At 40.9% G+C, this 10,606-nt stretch overlaps 1 long non-coding RNA gene across 1 annotated transcript; it reads left to right on the top strand.

The window, feature by feature from the left end:
- Positions 1–7,316: 7,316 nt before the first annotated feature.
- On the top strand, positions 7,317–10,606 carry LOC102014678. The gene is made up of 2 exons (XR_264013.2): positions 7,317–8,205; positions 8,676–10,606. It is a non-coding gene; the product is annotated as an uncharacterized LOC102014678 (long non-coding RNA).

Genomic DNA, 10,606 nt, shown 5'->3' with positions numbered 1-10,606 from the left:
TGCCTACCAGAGTGCTAGGATTGCAGATGTGTACCACCATGGGGGCCCAACTGTCATCTCCATCATAACTAGATACCTGCCTTAGTGGAGGGGTGTTTTGCAGCACCGTATCTTAGTAAGAAGGAATATAGTGTCCGAGTGTGTGTAAAAGGCCGTGTGGCTTTATCAGCCCCTTTCTGCTCACCTACGCACTGTACCCTTAAGAAAAAAACAGCGAAGGCCAGAAATGATGGTTGGCTTAAAGTGTTTCCCACTGTCATTACCAGAGTTAAAATAACTAGTAATAAGGGACTAGGTCTTTACAGTATAACTTCTTACATGATCCTTCTTGAATGTTTCAGACTGCTTTAATGTTCCAAATGTCTTTGGCTTAAGAAAGGTTAAATTTTTATTTTGCATAATTTAATCTTATTTAAATATATATGGTATAATTTCTAACAGCTACTAAAATTCTGAATAATACTACCGTAGAAGGTTATCTCTTCAAGGTTCTATCTAGCTTTCTAATCCAAACACCTCCTTATTTGACAAGATTTAATTTAAGGTCCTTACCCCAGGACTACTGCTGTTAACATGTTGGCTCTTCGTGCTCACTTCAGCAGCACATGTACTAAAACATGTTGGCTCTTCAACCCTTGCCAAAAGAGTTCTTGTCATTTGGTTTGCGTATATGCAAAATAGTTGCCTTTCTACCTTGAAGTAGATGATTTCCAGCTTCACTGAAGAACTACTTCTCTGAGTCTGTTTCCTTATCTGTATATTGGGAAATGCTATACCTGCCCAATGTAAGTTAAGAGGTTCTTATGTATCTGTCATATCAGCCTTTGATACATGTTGACATCAAAACTCTTAAGTGGAAATCAAAAAAAAAAAAAATGAATTCCATTTAGGATGACAGTTTGCATATATTTATTTTCTTCCCTCCCCACCCATAGACAGGCAAGTGGGTAAACAACGTATGGTGGAACCCCACAGAACAGAGGAACTTCTCAATTTCATAACAAGGGCAGGAAAATGGATATTCTCAGAAGGATCCTGTAGTAACCTAAAATTCCAGGGGGAGATGAGACACAGTCTCCAGTGATTCCTGCCTTCTGGTAGTCTGCCCTTGTGTGTGAGTTAGACGTAGGGATGTACTCCTAGCCAATAGAACACAGAGAAGCTGGTGAGGTGTCACTTCTATACGTCGGTTAAATTAGATTATGATCCCTGTCTTGCTAGCACACTACTGACTTTTCTGTTTGCATCCCTTGAAAGAAGCTGACAATGATGGAATATATCCCATGTAGCTAGTCCCTAAGGCCAGCTTTATCCAAAAGCTAGCAAAGAACTCAGGCTGTCAGTACTATAACCTGCTAGGAACTTAGTGCTGCCAATAAGCATGTGCTCTTGGAATGGAGCCGCCTTTAGCTGGGCCTTGAGATGGCCAGTGCCCAGCCAACAACTTGCCTGCAGCCTGAGAGAGAAACAGAGAACTCAACCAAGCTGTGTCTAGCTACTTCAGAAACTTCAAATTCATGTGTGCTGTTTTGAGCCACTAAATTTTTGGATAATTTGTTATGCAGCAATAGAAAATCAGTACAATGAATATGTACCATCTTAACACTAATCAAAAGAAAATTGGAATGTTCATATGTATTTCAGATAGATTTCAGAGCAATCCATCTGCTAAAGGTGGTCAATAATGGTAAAGTTAGTTGAAGAGGATCCCCGTTAGGACTGCAAATATAGGCAAATCCATCATTACTGTGATTTCACCACCCATCTCAATAACTGGTAGTATAAACCAAAACATCAGTATGACTTGAAACCTCTATCAACCACCTTTATCTAATTTAAACTTGTAGGTCATTTCACCCAAAGCAGGATAAATATTCTATTCATGTGTATATATTTGCAAGATAGATATATTCTGTGCCATAAACAAGGTTTAAATGGAAGTGGATTTGAGTCATCGAAAGTGTGTTCTCTTGAATATGAGAGAATTAGAGATCAAAGCTGGGAGATCCCTAATATTTAGAAATTAAACAATTAATAAATAATCCATGGGCCAGAAAGAAATTGTAAGAGAAATCAGAAAATAGTTTGAATGTATATGAACACAATATATCAAAATCTATGAGATGCAGTGATGTAGTGTTCAGAAATGTGTAACTTTAAACAGGAAGTATCTAAAAATACTCTAAACTTAAAAAAAAAAATCTAGCCAAAAAAAGCACATGCACCTGGAAGTAAGCAGAAGGAAGGAAATAAAGATCACAGTTGAAATACATGAAGCAAATAACAGGAAAATAATTTAAAAATTTAAAAAGCCGTAGTTCACTTTTTGAAAAGACCAACAAAATAATGAACAATGGTTACAAGAATGACCAAGGGTGGGGGTGAAGTGTTTGCACAGTTATCAAAATGTGGCCTGAAAGAGGTCATCACTACTGACCCATCAAAATTAGAAGAGTTGGAAAGAGTATTATGAACACTATGCCAGCAAATCTGAAAGTGATTAATAAAGTTGACAAATTCTTACCAAAACTGCCTCGATAAGAAATAGAAAACCTGAATCAAGTAAAGAAATTGAATTTATAACTTAATATCTTCGCAAAAGTCCTGGCCCAGGACTTAACAGCTTATCAGTTATCTGTACTGATAAATTCTGTCAAACTCTAAAAATAGTACCAAGCCCACACAAAGTCTTTTGGAAAAATGCTTTTCTACTTATTCTGTGAGACCATTAGTGATCTGATTCAAAGCCAGAATAAGATACCACATGAAAATAAAACTTCAGACTAATATTCTTAATGAACAAAGGTGCAAGGGTAGTTTGTTAGGACATAGCTATGTAGTTCAGGTTGGTCTTGAACTCACTGTGTGGCCTGAGCTGGCCTCAAACTCAAGGTGACCCTCTTGCCTCAGCTCCCTAGTGCTGAGATTACAGGTGTGCAGCACCACACCTGGCTCAGGACTAGCAAGTCAAATTCAGCAGTGTCCAAAAGGGATTGTCCAGTATTACCTAGTGGAGTTTATCCTAGGAGTGCAGGTTTGGTTTAATATTTAGAAATCAATAATGCAATGCACCAGGCTTTCCCAATACCAGCAGTACTGATACTTTAAGTTAGATAATTTGTTGTACACTGAAAGATGTTTAGCAGAATGCTCTCTACTCACCAGATTTGCCCTCCTCCCTAGTCGACAGAAATTTCTCCAGAGAATCACTGCAAGATATCATAGCAACAAAATAACAAATAAAAGCCATATGATTATGTTGAAACCCAACATAAATGATTTATGAACGAACTCAGAAAATTAGTTATAGCAGAATTCTTTCAGTCTGATGATGGCATTTACAAAAAGCTTGCAATGCAGGGACATTAAACTTAACTGAATGCTTTCTCTGAGATTGGGACCAAGGCAAAGATGTCTGCTCTCACCACTCTATGCAGTATTTTTCTAGCGGTGCTAGCCAGTGTGATACAGCAAGAAAAATAAAGGCATACAGACTGGAAAAGAACTAAAAGTCTTTATTTGCAGATAACATAATCTTGCATGTAAAAATATCCTAAGGAAACATCAAAACCTTACTAGAATAATTACCGAGTTTAACAAAGCCACAAGACATAAGATAAAAATTCATTGTATTTTCATATAATATCAGTGAATGATCTGAAAATACAAAGAGTGATAGAATGATACAGTGGATGTTTAAATTTTTAAAAATTTACTTGAAGGATACATTGCCAAGAGCAATGACATGTTTTTGAACTAACATGAAGTATGTTGAGGGAGATTAATAGCAATGTGCCCTTTACTGTAATAATATTTTAAACATTCACCATATTGTTTGATCATTGCTTATTACCAAATGATTATGGGAAAGTTTCTGTCAACTAAAAACATTATGGCACATCTCATCCACCTTATTTATGGCACTGGTACCACGTGACTCCTGGCTTTCCACAAAGTCAAAATGATCATGAAAGGTGAATGTTTTGAACTGATTCAGGACACTGAGGTAGGCATGACAGAAACTAACAGCCCTCACACAACAAAACTTCCAGAATTGCTTCAGAAAATGGCAAGCATGATGTTTGAAGTGAGGGGAGTATTTTGTGAGGATTAAAGTATTTTGAGAGGATTAAACAGTGTGTTTTCTACTGTAATAAATTTTTAAAAATTTAAACAGTCAACATATTTTACTTGCACCTTGTAGAATTAAGATGTTATTTACAACAAATATCAAAGGAATAAAATGTTTAGGAATAAATTTAATAAAGTGTGCAACCTGCTCATTGACACCTATAAAATTTCTGAGAGAAATTAAAGATCCACATAAATGAAGGAAAATACCATGTTCATGGATCAGAAGACTTACTGTTAAAATGGCAGTTCCCTTCAAATTAATTCATAGATTCAACACAACCTCTGTGAAAAGCCTAGCAAGCTTATTTTCCACAAATGGATAAGATAATTTCAAATTTTATATGACAACATAAAGGACCTAGGCCAGGGGCCAGAGCACTTTTTCTATACATGGCCATATGATAAATATTTTAGCCCTTGCAGTCCACAAATCTCTGTTGCAAATATTCATCTCACCATTGTATTTCAGAAAAACAGCCACAGAAAATACATAAATGAACAAGCATAGGTATGTGTAAAGAAAATTTTATTTACAAAGACACCCATCCCTAACTTAGATTAGCAAAAATAGTTTTGTAAAACAACATTGGATCACTTCCTGTGAGTAATTTCCATATTTGTTATACAGTAATTAAGATAGTACGATATTGGTCTAAAGATGGATATATAGGTCAATGGAAAAGAATAAGGAATCCAGAAATAGACTCACACATATATGACCAAGTTTTTCAATGAGGGTGCCAGAGTGATTCAATGGTAAAAAGGCTAGGATAAGCCAGGCATGGTGGCGTATGCCTGTAATCACAGCACTTGAAAAATACTGCATAGAGGCTGAGGCAGGAGGATCGTTGTGCATTTGAGACCAGCCTGGGGTACAAAGTGAGCCCAAGGCCAGCCTGAACTGCATAGTGAGACCCTGTCTCAAAAAGACAAAAAAAAATTTAAAAATTTAAAAATAAAATGCCATAATTTTATACCTATCTAAAAAGAAATGAAAATATATGTGCCCAAAAAACTTGGTATTCAAATGTCCATGACAGTATTATGGATATAATAGCTCCAAAATAGAAATAATCCAAAAACAGGCCTGAGGATCAATGGAACAGATTAGAAGATGCAGAAACAACTCCAAACACAATCAACTGGCCACCTTATCTCTCTCTGACGAAGAGGCCAAACACATTCACACTTTCAAAGAGAAAGATAGCCTCTTTAATAAATAGTGCTGGAAAAATTGGCTTTCTATATGCCAAAGACTAAAATTAGACCCATGTCTATCACCATTCACTAAACTAAAATAAAAATAGAGCAAAGATCAAATATTAAAACACAAACACTAAATCTGCTGGAAGAGAGAATAGATGGAACTCTTAAAGATATAAGTTGTAGGCAAAGATTTTATGAACAAAACCCAAATTGCATGGGATATATTACAAAGAATCAACAACTGGAATCTCATCTTATTAAAAAACCTTTTGCACAGCAAAAGAAATCAACAGAGTTAAGAAACAACCCACAGTGTGGGAAAAAATTTTAGCCAATTTTTCCCCCAACAAAGGTCTTAATATCTAGAACATATAAAGAACTGAAAAAAATCAGCCCCCCTAAAATTTAAAGACCCAATTCAAAAATGGGCAAATAAAATGGCAAATAAATACATGAAAAAATGTTCAACATCACTGGTCTTTAGAGAGATGCAAATTAAAACAACACTGAGATTCCGTCTTGCCCCAGAAAGAATGGCTACCATCAAGACATCAACCAACAACAAGTGCTGGAGGGATCATTGGGAAAAAAGGACATTTTTCCACTGTTGATGGGAGTGTAGACTGGTGCAACCACTGTGGAAATCAGTGTGGAGCTTCCTCAAAAACTAGGACTAGCAGTCTCATTTGACCCAGTTATTCCCCTTCTTGGTATCTTCTCTAAAGAAATAAAAGTATCATACCACAGCGATTTGTGTACATCCATGTTTATAGCAACACAGTTTTGTAATGGGTAAATCTTGGAAACAACCCAAATGCCCATTGACTGAAGAGGGATAAAAAAGATTTTTTTTTACAATGGAGTACTACTCAGCCATAAAGAAGGATAAACTTGAGACTTTTATAGCTAAATGGATGGACCTTCAGACCATATTCTTAAGTGAAATAAATTGGACACATTTAAGTATGACATTGTTTCTCTGGTGCAAAAAAACAAAAAAGTAAATAAGGACCAAAATGTATAATAGATATTGTGAAATAGGAAGAAAATGCTCAAAAGGAAGGGGGAACTAGGGAGAGAGTGGGGAGGAAAGAAGGGAAAAGAAAAATGAGAAAAGAAGAATAAAATGGAAACAAAACTTTGTAAATGAGGGGAGGGGGGTTGAAGGGAGGGGAGGAAATGAGAAGGAAGAGGAATCAATATGTATCATGTACAAGTACAAATTCCCAATGATGAATATGATCATTATGTATATCGAAAATGTACCAATAAAAAATTAGTAAAGAAAACACCAGCCAAGATGAAAATAACTTTGGAAATCTTGGAAACAACCCAAATGCCCATGACTGGAGAAGGGATAAAAAAGATTTTTTTTTTACAATGGAGTACTACTCAGCCATAAAGAAAGATAAACTTTTTACAATGGAGTACTACTCAGCCATAAAGACAGATAAAATTTCTCCTGCAATCAAAACTGACTTGCCCATCTTCTCGTTATAACTGATACATTGATCATGACTTACGTGCCTCTTATGGCTAATATGGCACAGACTAAGCACAAGTAACCTCACATGGTATTCTGCACACATCAGGACACAGGACCAAAGCACAGCAAAAGAAACACAAATCTGGTACCTTCTTGCTTCTCATTTTAATTAAATGAAGTATTTTAAGATAGTTCTTCACGTACAAGTTATATTGAAATAAATTACTTGCTGTGGTGGTGTGGTGCACATCTGTAATCCCAGCAGTGTGTGAGGCTGAGGCAGGCCCATGGCACTTGGAGGCCAGTCTTGGCAATTGTCTTGGATACTTTTCTCTCCTTGCTGAGACAAAATACCTGACGCCGAGAATTAAGGGAGGAAAGGTTTGTTTAGCTCACAGTTTGTAGAGACCTCAGTCCATAATCAGCTGGCTGCAAGGCAGGGTGGCATGGTGAGGGGCAACAGTTCAAGGTGGCAGAAGACAGCAAAAGCAGGAAGAGCAAAAGAGAGTGGGGCATGATCCTCTCTTCCTCCCTTATGTTGTGTGCCCGCTCTCCACCCATACCATCTCCTGCCCTCCCCTTCCTTAGCTCAAGATGTTTACAAAGTGAGGCCCCTGCCCCTTGAGGAGTTAAACTTCTAAACTTCTCAAGTCGACACAATGTATTAACCATTACAGCAATTCAGCAACCTTTTGAGGTGCTTCTCAAAATAAAAGAAGAGATGGGGGTTGGGCGTGTTGTTCGTCTGAGGCCCTGAGTTCAGTTCCCAGTACTGCAAGAAAACAAAACAAACCAAAGCAAAGCAAAACAAAATAAAAGGCAAAAAGAAAAGAAAACAAGGAAGAAATGAATAATGTACTTGTTTTCTAAGTTGCTCTACTGATTTTTTTTTTACCAGGAGGATTAAAAATATAAGAAAAAAATGTGAAAGTCAGAGAAAGACCAAACAATAAAATCAAAGAACATGTTGGTCTGGTTCAGTTTCCACTTGGCTGCCAATGGTGACAGTGAGACCTCCTTGTACATGAAGCTTTTTAAACTGTTGACCTATTTTATAATAAAGTTTTATTTAAAGGGGTAAAAAAGAATGCATTGGCCTGGAGGTAGAAATGGTGTTGGGACCCACGGAAAATTCCAAGTGACTCTCAGACGATCAGACCCTCCAGGCATGTGAAGCTCCCACCTCGGCAGGACCCCTGCACGGCCTGCAAAGCCTGTGGGGCCGGTGACATCCGATCACCACCACCACCACCACCTCCCAAGATCACAGAGGAGGTGTTGTGGGGAAACCTGAATCAACAGTAGCCAGGAGCTCAGGAGAAGAAAGGAAATTTTATTGACACTAGCAGACCCCAGAGGAGTAATCTCCAGAGTCTGAGGTGAGTTTTACAGAAAGTTTGGTCTTTTTATATCTTGGCAAACAGAAGTTACAAGAACACGATAAGCTTTTGCTGAAGGCCAGGGTACAATGGGTGTTTTGTAATGAGCATAGTTGTATGTAGCAAGTTGCTTTTGGCACACTCACAGAAGTTTCAATTTAATGACAAGTCATACTTTAGCTGAGTTCAGGACAGAGAACAGAAGGACTGCAGCTTCCTTTAATAAAATGGCTGCAGTTAGGTCAGGATTTCTGCTTCAGAGAGGGCCCAGGTGCTGCCAGAGGAGGAAGAGAAGGAAGAGGAGGAGGAGGAGGAGGAGGAGTGGTACGGGAGGAAACCAAAGGCCAGGACCGTCAGGATGGGGAGGCAGCCCTGGGGCTGGGCACCATAGAGGCCTGCAGGGGCTATTTTACATGTAATGACCATTTCAATCCTATATTTCTAACACTAGTATATTTCTAATGCTCAAGGATGAGCCTGGAAACAGTTACTTCTAGAGAGTGACAAAACCTGATGAGCCATGGTGCTTCCGGAGCCAGGTGTGAAGTAAGTGCCACTTAGCTAGACAGTGATGTTCTTCTCACTTTTAAGTCCCAGAGAGTTATCACCTCAAGGACACCTCTGCCCCATCTCAGCTAATGATTGATCCTTTCCCCGTGTTACACCACAGCAACCCCAACAAGCTTATGTAGAATAAGTCTGCCTGACAACGTAGGACCCAGCCTACGGAACCAGTTATAAAATATCCTGTTATCTTCCTTTGTACTTCTTTTGAAAACCTATATAAATGACTACCTTACTTTAACAAAGGGCTGGTGCTTTAGACCTCAATGTCCCCAGTCTGCCAATATAACAAAGCTGTCTGTCTTCCAAAGTGCCTCTGGTGCCGTGTCTTGGTTTGGTCTGGTCCTGAACCCTGCAACAGGCCCATGGAGTCCAAGGGAGACCTAACCACCTTGGGGCACGGTCATGAGCCTCGAAAGGTAAACTCCAGCCTAAGGATTAGAAGTGAGTGAGATGGCCCTCCTGTCTCCTCCGGTCATCTCTGACCACCCGGCCTCTCCCAGCTCGCACCTCAGGCAGCCTGAGGCACACACACCAGTGTCACCTGCCCCAGCACCAGGCCGCTCCCCACTGCTAAACTCCCAGGAGCAAGTGCTGGATGGATACGTCAGACCTGCTCTCCAACCTCCCAGGGGGCCAGAGAAGGAGGCAAAGAGCAAAAAGCCTCCAGCTGTGCCAAGAGACTGCCGCCTTCCCCCGGAGCTGAAGCTCACAGGCCTGGCAAGGGGAAAGCACATGTGCCACCAGTCCTGCCACGGAGGGTTGTGACTGGGATGAGAGAAGCTGCCCCGACCTCCTAAGCACCCTTGTTTGACTCCGAAGGGACACCTGGGCAGCCAGCAGAGAACATGTGGAGGCCAGAGGACCCCAAGACATCAGAGGAGAAGCGAGAGACCTTGGAGGAGAAATAAGAGACAGTGACAGGTGGCGCTGCCCCTTGGCCAGCACCTTCTCACTTCTGCTGGAGGGACTGCAGACACCCTGCCCCATCCCAGGAACACTTGCTCAGTCCCCAGTATCCCTACCACCTCCGCCTGGGTACAGAAGGCAGCTGGGCCCCCTACTCTGTGTGACCCTCTGTCTTCCTCCACACCCAATAGAGACTGGCCAGTAACACCCTCAGCCCCGATTCTATCGCACCTCCCAGTTCTCTCCTCACAGCCCTGGTGTCCCCTCAAAACCTCCCTCCTGCCTAAGAGAACCCCTGACACCCACCCCTGTAGTTGCTCCTCTACCAGATGGTTGTTTCCCAAAGGGACCGGTCTCCACCAGACCTTGTATACGTAGCGTCTCCTGCCCCACCCCAATCTTTAACTGTCCCCTTGCCCTGCAAACCATTCCCTACCCCACAATGGGGATGCCTGATGGGCAACAACAGCCAGCCTGTCTGCCCAAAGCCCCTCTTCCTGTCCTGCCTGTCATGGACCCTTCATGCTTCAACATTTTAGCAGACAGAGCCAGTACACTGTCACCGTCCAGGCCTGCCTCTGGCTTGGATACAACTTTGTCTTCCATGTCTACACCCATGACTACAGCCCAACTGCTGTCTGACTTGGAAGCCATGGTACCACCCCACCACCCATGTCTGTCCTGCTGTAGTCTCCGTCCAGCCTCCTCCCGTGCAGCTGCCACCCCTCTGGGGCACAGAAGAGAGATGTCAATCAGCCAGCCTTCCCTAGCATGACTATGAACCTGCTTATTCCAAACTGTGGGCCAGTTAGCGTGGACCTGGCTTGACACCCACCTCTCTTTCCTGTTACCCCTGTGTCCCTCACCTATTTGCCTCAGTAGCCCTGGTATTTCCCTATTGTGCACATAAAAACCTGGTTATTGTTTA

Source organism: Chinchilla lanigera, unplaced genomic scaffold (genome assembly GCF_000276665.1).
Source record: "Chinchilla lanigera isolate Chin_1 unplaced genomic scaffold, ChiLan1.0 scaffold00088, whole genome shotgun sequence".
Classification (NCBI taxonomy): Eukaryota; Metazoa; Chordata; class Mammalia; order Rodentia; family Chinchillidae; genus Chinchilla; species Chinchilla lanigera.
The sequence above is the reverse complement of the archived record's forward strand: the minus strand, read 5'-3'. Positions and strand labels throughout refer to the sequence as shown.